The sequence below is a fragment of the Anastrepha ludens genome, chromosome 4 (genome assembly GCF_028408465.1).
Source record: "Anastrepha ludens isolate Willacy chromosome 4, idAnaLude1.1, whole genome shotgun sequence".
Taxonomy (NCBI): Eukaryota; Metazoa; Arthropoda; class Insecta; order Diptera; family Tephritidae; genus Anastrepha; species Anastrepha ludens.
Genome location: NC_071500.1, coordinates 83,161,804 through 83,179,250, shown reverse-complemented (window position 1 = coordinate 83,179,250; position 17,447 = coordinate 83,161,804).

The window sequence follows — 17,447 nt, the reverse complement described above, 5'->3', positions numbered from 1 at the left end:
TCTCCAGTAACCGTAACGGTGTGACCATTTTCTTCAAAAAAATAAGGCCCCACAATACAGCGTGAAGAAGCCGCACACCACACTGTCACGCGAAGAGGATGCAATTCCGTCTCGTGGAGTATCTGTGGGTTAGAAGTACTTCATATTCGACAATTTTGTTTGTTCACATTGCCGTTTAAATCGAAATGGGCCTCATCAGACATGAAAAGGCAGTTTAACATGTTTTGGTCTTCTTCCACCATTTGCAGGATCTTCTGGCAAAATTCCAAGCGAATCGGCAAGTCTGCTGCATTCAGTTTGTTAACCATTTGAATTTTGTAGGGAAATAAGTCTAAATCTTTGTGCATTATTGTTTGCAAAGACTGTCGGCTGACACCAAGTTGAGCAGATAAGCTTCTTGTTGAAACCCTTGGATTGCTTTGTATAGCTGCAGCTACAGCAGCGATCGTTTCCTCCGTCCGAACTGGTGGGTTTCGATGATAAGGCCTTCTTGCGACTGTTCCTTGCTCAGCAAAATTATTCACCAGTCTCATTATGGTCCATCTGCTCGGGGGATCGCCGCCAAACATCCGCCTGTACTCTCTCTGTACCAAAACTACGGACTCCAGTGCGTGATAGCGGCGGACTATCCAAATTCTTGTTTGCGTGTCCCAGTTATCCATTTTAATAAATTTTAAAGATCAATCTGCAAATTAAAACAAAAATGGAAAAGATAACTTAAAAAGAAAAAGAGTTATTCAATTTTTTTTGGTAACGGCTTTCATCAGCCACCCTGTATATGTATGCATTTTCTAGATAGTATAAAACTTTGAAATTTGAAATAAATAAAAGAAAACTTCAAGGAAACGTATTTGCATATACAGGACAACTAAGTTGAATTGCATTGTAGCAACCATGACCTACTTCACGAGCATCGCGTTAGCATATTTCTTGCAATAATTAGGGAGAAAATATCCTAATGATCAAATTCCTGTATGTATGTATTTGTAGGTGCAAAGGCACACTTGATGCCCTATGTACGTATATATTTGTAATCTGAACTTCCAGCAAAACAATGCTTATTAATATACACATATTCACGTACCTACATATAACCGCACACACAGGGCACTCACTTTATTTCTTTAAATGCGTATATTGTCCAAAGCTAAAATTCTATGCCTAGCGACTACAAAAACAAAATGCATTAATAAGCGCAGCCATCATTCTATGTATTTAGTTGGCATAGTGCTGAACAGTCTGAAACAGTCGCGGCGGCGCCGAACAGTTTCAACTATTGTACTGTGTAACAAAAACTCATCTTAAAATATATATTATAACGGGGGATTTTTTAGCTATTATCTTTTTAAACACTTGGTTTAAACAGCTGAAGCACGTTTCGTGTTTTGTTTCACTGTTAAACATCTTCCGTTTGGTCCATAATTTAACCATGAATCGTCCTACAAACGAAAAACGCTTGTAAATCATTGAATTTTATTATAAAAACGCGTGTTCTGTTAGGAAAGTTTATCGCGCGCTTCTTCCATTTTATGGTTAGTTTAATCGACCCACTGAAGCGACTATTCGAGCATTTGAGCTATTGTGACTAAATTTAGAACCAAATTTACATTATGGGACATCAAACCACCAACACGCTTACGTAGAGTGAGAACTGAAGAAAATATCGCTGCTCGGCCAGTGTTAATGATGACCATCAATTATCGATTCGTCGCCGTTCGCAGCAATTGGGCCTCTGTTACTCAACAACGTGGAAAATTTTGCGAAAGCATTTAGGTGTGAAGCCTTTCAAAATACAGCTGGTGCAAGAATTGAAGCCGAACGACCTACCGCAACGCGGAGTTTTTGGTGAATGAGCTCTTGGAAAGTTGGCCGACGATCTACTTTTTTATCGAAAATTGTGTTCAGCGACGAAGCTCATTTTTGGATCAATGGGTATGTAAATAAGCAGAATTGTCGATTTTGGAGTGAAGATCAGCCAGAAGAATTGCTAGAGCTACCAATGTATCCAATGTGGAAAAGGTCACAGTTTGGTGCGATTTATGGGCTGGAGGTATCATTGGACCGTACTTCTTTAAAGATGCTGCCAATCGTAACGTAACTGTGAATGGTGAACGCCACCGTGAAATGATATTCAACTTTTTTTTGCCCAAAATGCAAGAGCTCGACTTGCATGGCATGTGGTTTCAGTAAGACGGTGCCACATGCCACACAGCACGCGTAACAATGGACTTGTTGAGAGCCGAACATTTTATTTCACGTTCGGAACCTGTCAATTGGCCACCCAGATCGTGCGAAATAACGCATTTAGATTATTTTTTGTGGGGCTATGTTAAAGCTCGTGTCTATTCAGACAAGCCTGCTTCAATTAACGCACTGGAAGACAACATTAAAGCATTTATATGTGTGATACTGGCCGAAACATTGTAAAGAGTATGCCAAAACTGGACTAAGCGGATGGACTATTTGAAGCGCAGGCGCGGTCAACATTTGCATGAAATAATCTTGAAACATTACATTATATGGACTGTGCTATCGCTTTAAATAAAAGTTTCATACATTTTTCGGAAAGTGTGTTTTTTGAAAAACTTTCCTAAAGCTCTTAAAAAATCACACGTTATAAATCTTATTCCTAACATTTTTTAAGACTGTCAAGGGCGGGAAGATTTTGACTATTGTATGAGAAAAGAGGATATAGGGGGTGCCATCGAAGATATCTTAAGAGTTAAAGCTAAAACAGGGTAAATTTAGAATATATTTAATTCGACTACGTAAATTTCGTAACGCGGTTTCCAGACTATCAAACTATTTTCCTTCCAGTTTCGGAGATCCCTGTTATCTTGTTATTGTATGCTTGTAAGGCTCACGGAGAACTGCATCAGATTCTTGAGTATCTGATTCTAGAGTCTTTGTGTAGGCTCTTTGAAGTACTTTTGTATACTTGTCACTAGTACTGGGGTTCAAGTGAATTGACTGTTGATTGGTCATGCTAACCTAACTTAAACTTTTTTCACCAGTCTGACAATGGCAAAGGAGTGAAATTTAGCGAATATTTGCAAACAAATCAACATTTAGTTTAGCCGAGGGTGCACTCAGTAGTCTTTGGCACGTTCTGTATCCAACACTACGTTCACAATACCTCGAATTATCTTTTGTTTTTTATTATAATGGTTTTCTTTTTTATTATCAAATTAGTTCGAAAATAACAGTCGCAGATATCAATTACTAGACTTTTATTCGCCCATTTTTTTGTAGTCTGTAATTTTTCAACAACTTCACTAAATATTTGCATTCATACTACACTTATTTGTGGCAACACCATCTTTCTATCACAAAAGCCGATTCATATGACCTCTATGTGGCCTTCTATTACATAAACTTCCATATATACCATACACCCAGCCAAACTTCACATCCCAGCACTGAACCCGTCCCACTGACACACATTCATCACAAATAATTAAAAAATTGATATTAACAGGCTGGTTATGGCAAATATTTCATTAAAATTACGTTGAGTAAACGTGGCATAGAATTTGCTGAACGATAAACATTCCATATTATGCCTAAATTGTATGCACTTGAACACACAGAAAATTCATTAATGCGTTTATGCAGCAGGTGCGTTGTAATCCCGTCACTGCGTTGCCCACCAGCCGTGCGTATGCGTCAAGCCGCAAGCTACACATGAAACAGCGAACAGCTCTGCAGGAATCAACAGCGATAACAACAACCGGTTGCACGCCAGCGTTTAGCGCCCTTATTATCGGCAGCATCATGGCCATCAGCCGTGGCATAGCTGTCGGTAAAGGCATGGCTATCAGCAGGTGCAGCCAGTCAAGCAGCAATGAACGCAAACAGTGTCACGTGTACGCACTTGTGAATGCGTATGTAAAGGGGTTTCCAATATGCGTGCGCCTACGCCGAAATGGAATAATTTAAGGAAGTGCGTAAGGTATTAACGAAATACATTTCTTACTTTCAAGGTTGATGTCGTTCAAATGTCGTGTTATGTGGTTTTTATTTGAACATCTTTAGTGACGCTTTACCAATGTCTACCTAGGATCGATCGCTATTTGCAAACCTTTTTCGATCTTTCGAATTTACATGTGCAGAATTGGCTTCGCACCCGGGACTAGCCGAAAAATGTACACGCAAAATGCAACCGGTTACGATGCGCGCCAACGGCTCGCGTTTATGCAAATTTAATTTAGTAAATAGATAAGTGTGTGTGTGTGTGCGTGTTCATTTGCCGTGTGTTTGTTTGCCGATGATGTAGTGCCTAGCGGTATCGCACATCCCTTCCTATGTGTGTGTATCAGCGTGTCATTGGCAGTTGTGTTCCTGTTATCCGTTGGCCATCGCTGTGTGAACGCATGCACATTTAGTGTTTGTATGGGTGTATGAGTGTGAGCTCGCTTATGTCGCAGCATTGCATTTTGCGGTAGATGTGAATCAGCGCCTCCACAGCATCCGGTTCTCCATGCGTGTGCGCTCGTCCTGTTACTAGGTCATTTCCGCACATACACACACACACACCCGCTCGTAAATGGATACGTACTAATTTGCGTGCTTGTGAGACTTCATGAGTTTTGCACCGTATGTTCGTACTATGTAAGTATTTTGTTGTACCGTTAGTTGTTGCCACGCAAGCGCTTGTTTGTTCAGTTTTTAAGTTTTCCCTATGCATTGCAAGGCAAAGTACGCAATGTGCCAAAATTTTTATTGTACTGGAGTAGTTGCTGTTAGTTGTTGATTAAGTTTCATACATACACACACATATACAGGGTCACCGGAAAAGTCGTGCTAGACACTTTTTTGCAAATACAAAATTGTATCAAACAGCCATTTCTATTCAGGCCGGGATCAAGGCACTGATGACACCATGGTGCAGATCTATACAAGTCAGCTTCTGTAAGGAAGAAATCAAATCTCATAGGAGGGCAGGTAATATTTCTCTGATCTGGGTTCCAAGACATAGGAACATAGGGTGAAATGAAATTGCTGATAAGCTTCCCAGGAAAAGGCCGACTGAATTGGTCTCAGAAACCTCCTACCCAGTCATCGACATCCCCCAAACTGTTGGGAAAGGGGAATTGCATAACTTATTTCTCAGTAAAGCGTAGAACAGATGGAGCTCCATTTCTTCGTATGCAACTTTAAAAACCCGTTGAATCCAGTACAATAGACGTATGCAACTTTAAAAACCCTGCGGATTCAGAACAGTACAATAGACGAAGGTCTCCGAAAAGTCTTGGGGACTCCACCGGTCATTGGACGATCGGCACACTCGCGGAAAAGCTGGGTTTACCATTTAACCCCCATTACAGAAGCTGTGGCGACCTTTTAGAAAAGGAGATCCCCGAGCACTTTCTCTGTAAATTTCCGATCTTAGCAGCCCGACGAATAAGGCCTTCGATAACTTGGAGCGATGCGCCAACCTAAATCCCATCAATCTTCTCCATTACATCAACAGCTCTGGATGGCTGCAGATATCTGCCTGTTGGAGGTCTCACAATGGTATAAAAACGACGCTTTGGTGTTACGTGGGGAGTGCCAGAGTGGTACTTCAACTATTTTACCTACCTACCTATATTTAACATTTTTCTGTCCAGTGCATGAGATTCACGAAGAATATATTCGCAACTCGATGGTCACAGAGAAACTAATTTTGTTTAAGCGATACGAGTATCTCAGACTACAGTGAATGGTAATGTAAACAATTAAAAGTATTAAGTTCCCTCTGCTGATTGAAAATAGATTTACAGTAATTCCGCTATCCCGCGTTAGGAATTCTTTCGCTTGTCGCTGACCGATGGAATTTCGCCAGTCTTCAGCGAATTATTCCTGAGGAATTCCTTCATTTGACCTTTTGTTAGTCCACAGAAAGGCTTAGGAACAATTAGAGGCATCTTTTAGATAGTTAATCAGCAATTAAATTTCCCTCATATCCCTCATGTCCAGGAACTGAAGCTAAAAATACTGCGTTGAAGGTCTCTAATTAAGTGTTAAGAAGAGTCAGACAGTGATTTCTCATTTTTGAATTGATTACAGCTGATAGAAGGAATTTCAAAGGTGGCTGTTTGACTGTCTGAAAGTATGTAAATTCGGTTCCTCTATTTTTTCCATGGAGACATTCCCTCAGACACATTTCGATGGCATGTATTTCTACCTGGAAGATTGTTGGATGAAAACACATTGAAATCAATTTTTTGAATTTAAATCCATTGGATCCCGCCCCTGTTACACAATCTTCTAATTTTGAGCCATCAGCAAACCATGTCTGAGAGCCAAGTTGGAAGGTGATAGAAATATTTCTCCAGCCCGTGCGTTCATTAATAAGCACTTGAAAGTTCCTGAAGGGAATGGGTTTGGGTGGTAATGTATGAACCCTATGGAAAAAAAGGATAACAAAGAATAAATAATAACGTCCTTAGGTAACTGGAACGACTTTTCCGTTAACCCTGTATATGTATTGTAGTTTTGGGCTTTCAAATGCAATGAGACAAACGACCAACTATTTTATACCTTCACCTATTACAGCATCATAAATCTATACATCTATGCATTTAAATTTGTATTTTCCCTTGCCTAAGTCTGTTGGTGTCTTTCTATTTGTGACATACAAACGCACGATGTTACGCGGTCAGTCAGGTATTGTACTTTGTCGGATATCCGTTTGACATGCATCTCAGCGCCTCCGAATGCTGATCACGCGCTGAGATGCGTAGAACAACAATAACGTTTTAAAATAAAAAGCGACATTTTTGGGCATAGAATGGCACTTATACAATCAAGTAGATGGTAGCACACAATGCTTCATTGCTGAATGGTTGAAAATAAATACTTCATGCATTCGTAGCATCCGTTGCCCACTGCATTACCTGTATGGCGACGTAAAACGTATAGAGTTCAGTGTTTCATGAGCTTAAATATTCGCTAGAGCCAACGCGCAAAGGTTCATAAATTTTCTATTAAATCTGGCACTCGAGCACAATAAGGCATGATTCGTCGAATGATTTTATTGCTCGTAGCTGTGCGTGCATACAAAAGAACAAATATGATGAGGGACTCAAAAAGTGTTGTTTTTCTTTGCGGAAGGGAACTTTACCTCTTAATTGAGTAATTAATCTAATTACCATAAATGCGAAAATTGGATGTAGTGTACTCAGTAAAGATTCTCCATTGTATTTCAAGACTAACAGCAAAGGAAGTATTTACTGTTTCAAAACTTTAATTACCAACGCTGATGTGGATGCCCAGAGGCGATTTTCTTTTTAAATTTTTTATTATACTCAATTTAATGTTTTTTGTTTCTTTTTAATTTGTTTAATTTTGTACATTTTTTTCTCATTTTTAATTTTTTTTTATTTTATTAAATTTAATTTTTTGTTTAATTTGTTTTATGTTATTTTATTTTTTATTTTATTTATTCAATATAATTTTTTCATGTTATTAATTTTTTTTTGATTTTTGACGTGATAACGTCTTATAATTCGATGTAGCCGGCTGCACGCACCAAAAAATGCGGCGTTACCTTACTTATGCGTCGATATCTTGCTCATGCGGCGTTACCTTGCTTGAACTGCAAGCGAGAGCGCAGAACGAACGACAAAGAGGTACAATCGGCCCCCGCGTTCGGCAACGGTCCACATCTGGCTCTCTCCTACTTGAGTGAGCATATATATGCATGTATGTATATACGCATATGTATATAAATTCACATATTTGTATTTGCATAAGCCGTCTTCCTCTGTTGAGAATATGGCGATGATAGGAAAAGTAGGAAATGAAAGGAGTGTTTTCCGTTGTAATGTGTCTTCAAAAAGTCAAATCGATAATGGTGTCTCTTAGTGTTGTTGACTTATTAACGTCTGATGCACAATCGAAATTGAACATATCTTTCATGAATTTGATAATCGTTTCGTCATTTTTCACGTTTGTGTAAATGTAACTTGATCAAATCCATTGCGATTCCACTTACCTCCTTCTCTATATCCATACAAAATATCTATCAAAAAAATAAAATTAAAATTTTGTTTTGAAAATTGCAACGATTCCATCAGTATTTCCTTATGACGTTGTCACGTTAAACTATCGTCAGTAAACCGACTTTACAGACAACCTCCTTTCTAATATTTTTTTTACATTTTTTTATTATATTCAACTTAATGTTTTTTGTTCGTTTTTAATTTGCTTCATTTATAATTTTTATTTTTTTTATTTTTTTATTTTATTCAATTTTATTTTTTTGTTTAATTTTTTTATGTTATTTTATTTTATTCAATTAATTTTTTTTAATTTTATTTAATTTTTTTATATATATTTTAAAATTTTTTTTTATTATATTCCATTTAATGTTTTTTGTTTGTTTTTAATTTGTTTCATTTTATAATTTTTTTTTAATGTTTAATTTTTATATTAAATTTAATTTAAGTTTAGTAAATTTTATTTAATTCAATTTAATTTTTTGTTTAATTTGTTTTATGCAATAATTTTTTTTTATTTTATTCATTTAAATTTTATTTATTATTATTTAGTTTTATTAAATTTTTTCTTAAAATTTTTTTTGCAATTTAATTTTTTTTATATAATATTTTTTTATTTTTTTTATAGTTTTTATTTTTATTTTCTTTTTTATAGTTTTTATTTTTATTTTTTATTTTATTCAATTTATTTTTTAATTCGTTTAACTTTATTTAATTCTTTGTTTTTGGTTGTTAATAAATTTACTATATTTTTTTATATTTTACTTTTCTTAATATTTCATTCTTACACCGCAATTGCGATTATTTAATTCCATTTCATTTGGTCTCATCGCGTAAACTCACCCTCTCACCCTCTCACCACTCACCAGACCATCCATCATACGAGCGCCGACGCGAGCGCATTAATACATGAAGGCGTTGGCGTTTTGAACTTCTGAAATGTTAAATCAATGAGTGCTTCATTTGAGTGGCTGACACGCTGCTTATGCAATTGTGTGCTGTGGTAGGTGTGCATATGAGTTTGTGCGTCCAAATATATGCCTCCATTAACCCCTCCCCACACATATACATCTCCGTAAAGTCAGACTGCAGCGCACAGAGTTCAAATTTGGGCTCAAATTTGACTCTCCAATTTTGTGACTATTTTCATTATTCGCGTGTGTGTGTGTGTATGGTTGCATTTCGAAAGGTGATGTGCGCTCTGGTTCTGACTTTTGTTCGAAAGCGCTTTGCAACCGGATGCGCCGATATGCAATTATGCATACGCCCACGCTCGGCCTAACTCAGCTCTCAGCAATTCTCGACGCGGTTGCTGTCACACCGTTAATGACTTAATGCATGTATGTGTAGACATATAATGACTATGCAATCTGGCCTTGTATCTATGCTTGCGACGTGGAAGTTTTTGGTTTCTGATGGTGTGGGTGTTGTGAGCTTCCTTCATGTAAATTCTTGCGAAATTGTGTAGGCGCTTTCATTGTGGCTCATTTTGTGGCGGCTCTTGTAGCTTAGACAATCGCCAAGCTTGCAATTTCATTAAGAAATTGTTTAATATTTTCTAACGCTTAGTGTAGAATTTCCCAAAATGGTATAAAGGAAGTTTAAAGGGTTCTAAAGGAAGGATTCCAGAAAAATAATTTCTTTCTGAATTTCAAAATACCAGGTGTCTGAAGCCTTCTATGCTAGTATAGACCTTTAGGCATCACATATTCATCTGTAGTGAGTTGTTGCTACCTTTGATATAAAAGCTGGCAAAAAATATAAAAGCGTTTCCCTCTCTAGAGTCTTTAGAAACTGCAAGATACCTATTTTAGATGAGACGCTCTAGAGGAGAGGTAATCCATGCAATGAACCTTTCTCGGAAATTTAGTACGCAGTTACCTCAAAATTTAGGTATGTTAAGACTGATGCGGGCGCCTTTGGGCCGAACTTTAAGGGATCGGTATCAATGGATGATTATCTCACAGTATTTCAAGCAAAATTTGTAGCAGGGATAGTTTTCGTCTGCATTTTGTCAGACAGACAAGCAGCCAGGTGGTCTTATGTGTACTTCAGCTTCTCATTATAACATCCAAACTCGTTGAGAAATACTTCACTGTCCTCCTAGAAGCAAGGTTTGTCTTGTCGGGTTGGGTCATGACGGTAATGAACAGATGGATGTCTAGCCCTTCTGCCGGGTTATCAAAGCCTACATAATGGAATTTACCTACGATTGGGCATACACGGAATTCATACGACACTGAATGGCGAGCTCAGAGAGGTAAAGTAAAAAGTTGGTCTTCCTGCCAAAGGATGAAAAAGTTAGTTCCTAAGCGTGGATAGAAAGGACCTACGAACTTACACTTGATACTAAATGGCACATTTTGGCCTTCATTATCTTTTAGTCAAAGTAGGATTAACAGAAACGAGCGCAGGGCGATGGTACCCCAGAATATCTCCTTTGCGAATGATTTGCTCTCAGTAGACCAAGGCTTGCCCACCTAGGTGGTATGACTCTAAGCCCATTGGTGATATGGGACGGAAATTCATTATAAGCTTTTAGGTATAGGCTCGGGATAAGCCCAATAGACCACACTAGAGATCGCAGTGTCCCAGATCCTAATAATAATGAGAATGCTATGAAATTCAAATGAAGTACTTGCAAACAGAGTGAAATTTTTGAAAAATAATATAGTAAGTGAATAAATAATATAGGAAATTACAATAACAACCGTCCTGCTGCATGCACTATTCAGCAAACCACTGGCGAAAGAGAGAATAATTTGATACTCGACCGATTAGACCACGTACAGCACGAAATTAAGAGAATATTCAGGCTGTAAATGAGAGTTTTGTCAAAGACCCGAAATAATCGATTGGGCGCCTATCTTAACTCTTAGCCTACCTTATGGCACAACTTGGGCAATTTTAAGCAACGATTTTGGTTTGAAAACATATTAAGTACAGTTGGTCCAAGATTTGGTACCGGTCGATCTTCCAAGGCGTCATAAGTTCAGTCACAGAAAAACTCGCCGAAGATCCGAATTTTGGGACCCGAATTTCACTCAAAGATGAGGTCCGTCTTTGGTTGAAAGGCTAAGTCAATAAGCAGAATTTCCGTATTTGAGCTGATGAGCAACCTGGAGTCATTCAAGAACATCCACTGAAAATAACTGTTTGAAGGAATCATCGGGCCATATTTCTTCAAAAACGAGGTTTGCGTTAATATAACAGTGTATGGCGAACGCTATGATAATATGGTAAACGATTTTTTAATGCCGGATGCCGGAAATTGAAGCCCGTTATCCACAACATTGCGTTCCAATAAAATGGCACTACTTGGCATATAGCCCATACAGCCTGTGAAACAATGAATTTACTGCGTCGTAGTTTCGACGAGCAGTGGGTTGGCCACCAAGATCGTGTGATATCACACCTTTGGACTTTTATTTGTGTGGGTGTGTAAAATCTAAATGCTTTCTGGATAAACCAGCTTCGATTGATGCATTGGAAGCCAACTTTACTAAAGTTATTCACGAGATACTGACTGAAGACTGCTAGCGAGTCATTCGAAATTCGTGTTTACGGATGGCCGAATTACAACGCAATTGCACCTAACATTTAAAAGGGATTATCTTTAAACAATAAATGTCACAAGTGTTTCTAGATAAGAATAATAAAAATTTGCCCAATCAATTTGAACTTTCGTTGTTTTATTTGAATTTAAAGTTCCATACCTCTAAAAAGGTCACACTTTACAAAGTGATAGACTTATTTTGGTGTGCTCGGCGATTTTCTGCTAACAAAAAAATGTATAAAAAAATCATAATTTGTTTGCTAAAACTAAGACCTTAGACTTGCCTCAACCACTGGACTTATCAGACTTTTCCATTTATGACTTTTTATAGTTACCCAAACTGAAAATACTCATGAAAGGCAAAATTCCGCAGAGCTTCTCGAGAGCTCGGGCCATACCAAAGCGCTTTGGTTGTATAATACGAGTGTATGAGGAGAATTACTTACTTTAAAGAGGAAAATGTAGTTATTGCTGAATAGATATTTTGCGGGAAAAATAAGAAGTTACTTTACTTTGTGTACAAAGTTCCCATGTAATCATTTACGTAACCTTGAAGGATGGAATTTACTTTGGTTAAAAAAATGTAAGCACTAACTCTACAAGTGATCAAAGCCATTTGAGTACACTTTTTCTAGCATTTTTAAAAATCTTAATACAAAGTGGCACAAACTTAAAAATATCGGAAGATTTATAATGAACTGAACAGCTGCAGTATATAAACAGACAAGCAAGCAGACAAGCATACCTCACAATATTTATGTATTTTTTTTTTTTTGATTTAGTTAAAAAGTACCTACTGAAAAACAAAATTAAATGATTAATTTTGCGCCCTGCATTTTTTAAATTTATTTCGAACAAAATTCTATAAAATTTAAAGTAACGTAGAATTTATTTTATTAAAGTAAGAATTACTTTATTTAACTTAAACATACGAAGTGTGTTCAAAAAGTATCGCGAATTTTGAATTTTTGCAGGTTGCGTATATTCGACTTTCGATTTTTTTGTGGCGATATGTTGCTACTCATGTCTCTCACTCATGCCGATGAGTTCGGCCATTTTGAAAGTTCAGCTAATTGTTGCACGTCGTTCGGCTCGTCTTCCATTTTTACTTATTCAAAAAGATTCATTCCGAATATTGACTGTGTCATACGGAGAAGCTACTTTGGAAAGCTACTGAAAGCAACGTTTATCGGTGGTACAAAATGTTCTCAGAAGGCCGAGAAGATATGAACGACGAAGAGCGTGCCGGACGCCCGAGCACTTCAACAACAAACGAAAAAAATTGATAAAGTGAAGAAAATGGTATTGGACAATCGTCAAATCTCCGTTAGAGAAGTTGCTGAGGACCTAGGCATATCGATTGGCTCGTGCCATTCGATTTTTTCCAATGACTTGGGTCGCCGTAAAATTCATACCGAAACTGCTCAATTTCGACCAAAAGCAGCATCGCATGAACATTGCTTATGAGATGTTGGACTCTGTCCGCGATTACCCAAATTTGCTCCAGAGGGTCATAACTGGTGACGCATCGTGGGTTTATGGGTTTATGGTTATGACGTGGAAACCAAAGCTCAATCATCTCAATGGAAGCTGCCGCACGAACCAAGCCCGAAAAAAGCGACCCAAATTCGGTCCAATGTAATAGTTTTGCTTACCGTTTTCTTCGATTGCTGCAATTGCATGGGCGTTGTGCATCATGAGTTCTTGCCACAGGGTAAAACGGTCAATAAGGAATATTACCTGCAAGTTACGCGCAATTTGCATGAAGCAATCCACCAGAAACGCCCGGATTTGTGGAAGAACAAAAATTGGCTCTTGCATCACGATAACGCCCCTGCTCACACATCGTTGCTTGTGCGCGACTTTCTGGCCAAAAACAACACACTAATGATGCCACAGCCACCGTATTCCCCAGATCTGGCCTCCGGTGACTTTTTCTTGTTCCCGAAACTGAAGAGGCCCATGAAAGGACGACGCTGCGCTACGATTGACGAGATAAAGACAGCATCGAAGGAGGAGCTGAATAAGATAAAAATCATGATTTTTGAAGTGCTTCGAAGATTGGAAAAATCGTTGACACAAGTGCATAATATCTCATGGGGATTACTTTGAAGGGGGCATAATAGAGATTAATGAAGAAATAAATAATTTTTGAAAAAAACACGAAATTCGCGATACTTTTTGAACACACCTCGTATCCTTTCAGAAAATATTTTTTTTAACCTAAAAAATTCACACACACACTTCGCCATATTCGAATACAAAGGTAAGTATTTCAACCATTCTTAGAATCTTGGTCTTCCTACTACCAACAATCCATTCATTTACTCGTATTCATCCATCACTCGACAATCAACGCCATACTGACAAAAGTACGAATTTATAAGAATATTTATATATATATGTATGTATAAATGTATGTGTGTAGCAGCACCGAGATACTTTTGCGATAATTTAAACTTGTAAATTTGTGAGTTGTTTGAAAGGCCGGCGGGTATTTCTGAGACTTTTTCGATGCATGACAAGAACATAGGTTGTGGCTAAAAAATGGCAATGTGAGTGAGTGGAAAACAGACCAAAATGAAATAAAAAAAACTTGTTTCAAGGACTTTTTGTGTAACAATTGCGAGGCGTTGCGTTTGGTAGATAAAAATGCGTATACAGCTGAAATAAACAGTTCGTTAAATTTTCAATGTGTAACGTAAATTCACAGCGGCGAGAAGAGATATTAAAAAGTGTACAAATTTTTGACAGCTCGACAGCGAAAAGGGTTCTTTAGCGTCAAGTCAAATAGCAAAATCTGATAAATGCATGTTTTCATTTCTTCTGAGAAGAAAGAAAATGTTGTAGTAGAAAATAATTTGTTAACCTAACGTTGATGTCGTGGAAATTTGTTGTATGAGTGATTTGCACCACGTGTGGCCTAATATGAACCAACGCAGCATACGATGGCATTGTCGAATGATTTATAAAGCTCTTGCGCCAACCTTCTACTTCAATTTCTGATGAGTTTTGCATCTTCTATTAACATGGGCTTCTATCGTTTTATGTTGGCTGTGATGAGCAATGCTTGTTTTTAACTATGAGCAGCTTTTTCAGCAAGAATTAACACAGCAGTTTGTCATTGATGTTTGAATTTTTGAGGCTTCAGTTTCAAGTCAAAGTTTTTAGAGTGAGAGCTGATTTGCAATGCCTAAATTTCTTGTACGGTGACAGGCGATTTCATAAATATATAAAAAATACAAAATTATAAAGGGTATTTCAAAAAACGCACCTAGATGTTGTTTTAAAATAAACCATGTAAAATGTAGGCTTTTTCAGGTTTCACCATTTTTATTCAAAATATAACTGAATAATTATATCTGAAAAATCACGTAATTTAAAAGTCCACCATGGCCACATTTGCAGGTGAGATCCGAAAAAAGTCTATTCATGAATACCTAATTGTTGAATACATCGAGATATCGATACGGAAGGTACTTCAGTAACACTTTACGCTACAGTAGCACTACCCTCAACAGAACGTCCAGTTTTTGGTAATGCCAACCTTTTTTCTATCCTCAACAGAACCAGTTTCTTCTAAATATTTCACCAACCTCTGAATAGACGACTCATTTGACGGTTATCTCCACCAAAAAATCTCGACCTTTGGGATATGTTTTTTCATAATAAGCTTCAATAATTGTTACCGTGGTTGTTCTTTCGTGTAAAATTTTACATCTGTTTGCTTGATACATATCAAAGACAAAAAAGGTATCGTCTAGGAATTGTTCACTACTAACATCACATAAAATACCCTTTATTTTATATTACATTAAATAAGTCGAACTGCTCTTAAAAATGTGTTCATTCAGTGACCTTAGGAAATCCTTATTCTGCTCAGAAAAAACTTACTGGGTTCTGAGGACGTACACCGATTTTTAGGCAAATTCAATCAGCTCAACTAGCTTGACAGGTCTTAAACTTTTCCAGGTCAAATCATTTAAAATAAGTGATGTTCGGTAATAATAAAGGAAGTGGACTCTACCTCTTTCTTATCGCTATATTTTCAACATAAACCACAATGCTGAGCTCTGAAACCATGTTGTTAATGGGGTATTGTCCTGCTATTATTCCCGTGAGAAGGCCTATATAAGTAGTGCTGTTCCGATAGGAGACACTACGAATCAATTTTCAATACTTTGTTAAAATACTGAATCCTTCGTTTTGTACTCGAGTCCTTCGTGCTGGAGCTCGCGTGGGTATCGCGTACGCGGCTATAGTATATATTTACTGGCTTTTCTTTCAAGATTTTTTATCCTCAAGCAGTGATGAGACGAAAAATCGTGTTTGGGCAAAAAAAAGATAAAAATAGGCCTTTGCGTGTTTGCGAGATACCCTATGATCAAAAAGTATCGGAAATGTTTAATTTAAACGAACCGCGCACGTGGGAACCAGTCCATAGTTTTTTCTTATGTTGGTAGGACTGTAAGACATTATCTGTCACTATTTATCCGTTTCGAAGCGTTTGAGAGATGCTGTACGTCGAAAACGCCCGGAAATGTGGGCAAACGGAGCTGAAGGTCATCCCTTCGTCGGCCTACCAGGGGTGCATGGAGGTCTGGGTTAAACGTTGGCATAAGTGTGTTGCTTCAGACGGGTCATATTTTGAAGGAGATAAAATAAATTTGGCTGAAATTTAACTGTGTTTTGTTACATTCGGATCATAGGGTATATAGAGTGCCAATTTCGAAAGGAGTGGAAAGATCATAAAGGCGTATTTTCAACCTTTTATAAAAAAAAGCAAAGACGTATCTTTGTGTGAATTTTAGAACAAGACCAATACCAGTAGGTATTGAATATGGATGCCTTTGTAGCACCAATTTTTTTTCTGATACTTTTAAGGAGTACATAAGTATATCGAATATGTGGTGGTGTCGAAGCTAAGAGAAGTCAAGTTCGCTTTTCTTCGTTCATCTAGTGTCAGCCAGAGCGAACGCAGCTGTTCTAGCCTTCATCTTAACTTGTGAAAACCCGAAAACCAGTGAGGCTATTATGCTTGAACTTAATTAGTCAAAACACTTTCAGGTGTACCTGAAATGACAGCATTTATTAGAATTGAGTTAATATTGACACTGTACCATCGACGAGTTGGATGAGCCTGTTGACAATCTCGAACATATTTGGAGCTGGACGTTACCAACCTACGGAGCTTAAACAAAACTAAAACTTGACTTCATACAAGAAAGCAAAGTTTTGAAGGAAGGAGGTACTGACTCGTACCATGGGAATTGCAAAATCTTCACTTGAAAAACTCATTAGTAGTCCAGATGGTAGTAAGCTTTTATCAATGAGGTCTCCTAGAAGAAGAAACCGGATCTCCGAGTTAATTTCGTAACCATTGATGAAAATTGATCTCCAACGCTCTGTATTAATATAGTGCAGATAATATGAACATAGACTCTGCGAAATGACCGACTCCACCACATCCACACGCGGGTTAAAGAAAATGTAAACGAAAAGTAATCAGAAGAAAAATATTAAACAATAAGCGGCAGAAGTAAAATATATAAATAAGAAAAAAATTTGCCATCAAAGTAAGCAGAAAATGAGTAGCAGAAGATAGGAAAAGAAACTTATTGCCCGATAGACTGATTACGTTCGTGGCAAGCAGTTTGAGAGGGAATGTGTGCCAGAGAACGGTCGCTACTTTGAAAATGAGTTATAGCCAATCCTGCTTTGTGAAATGTTTGATTATTTTAAATGAGGCAGTATGAAATTGGACACATGTGCACATCCATATATACACAAATATTTATGTACATATGAATGTAGACACTCAATATACGAGAGCCTCGAGGCGTTTACGCACAAGTTTTTTTGGCTGGCAAACGTAAAGTGAAACGAAAAATGCGAAACATAAATAT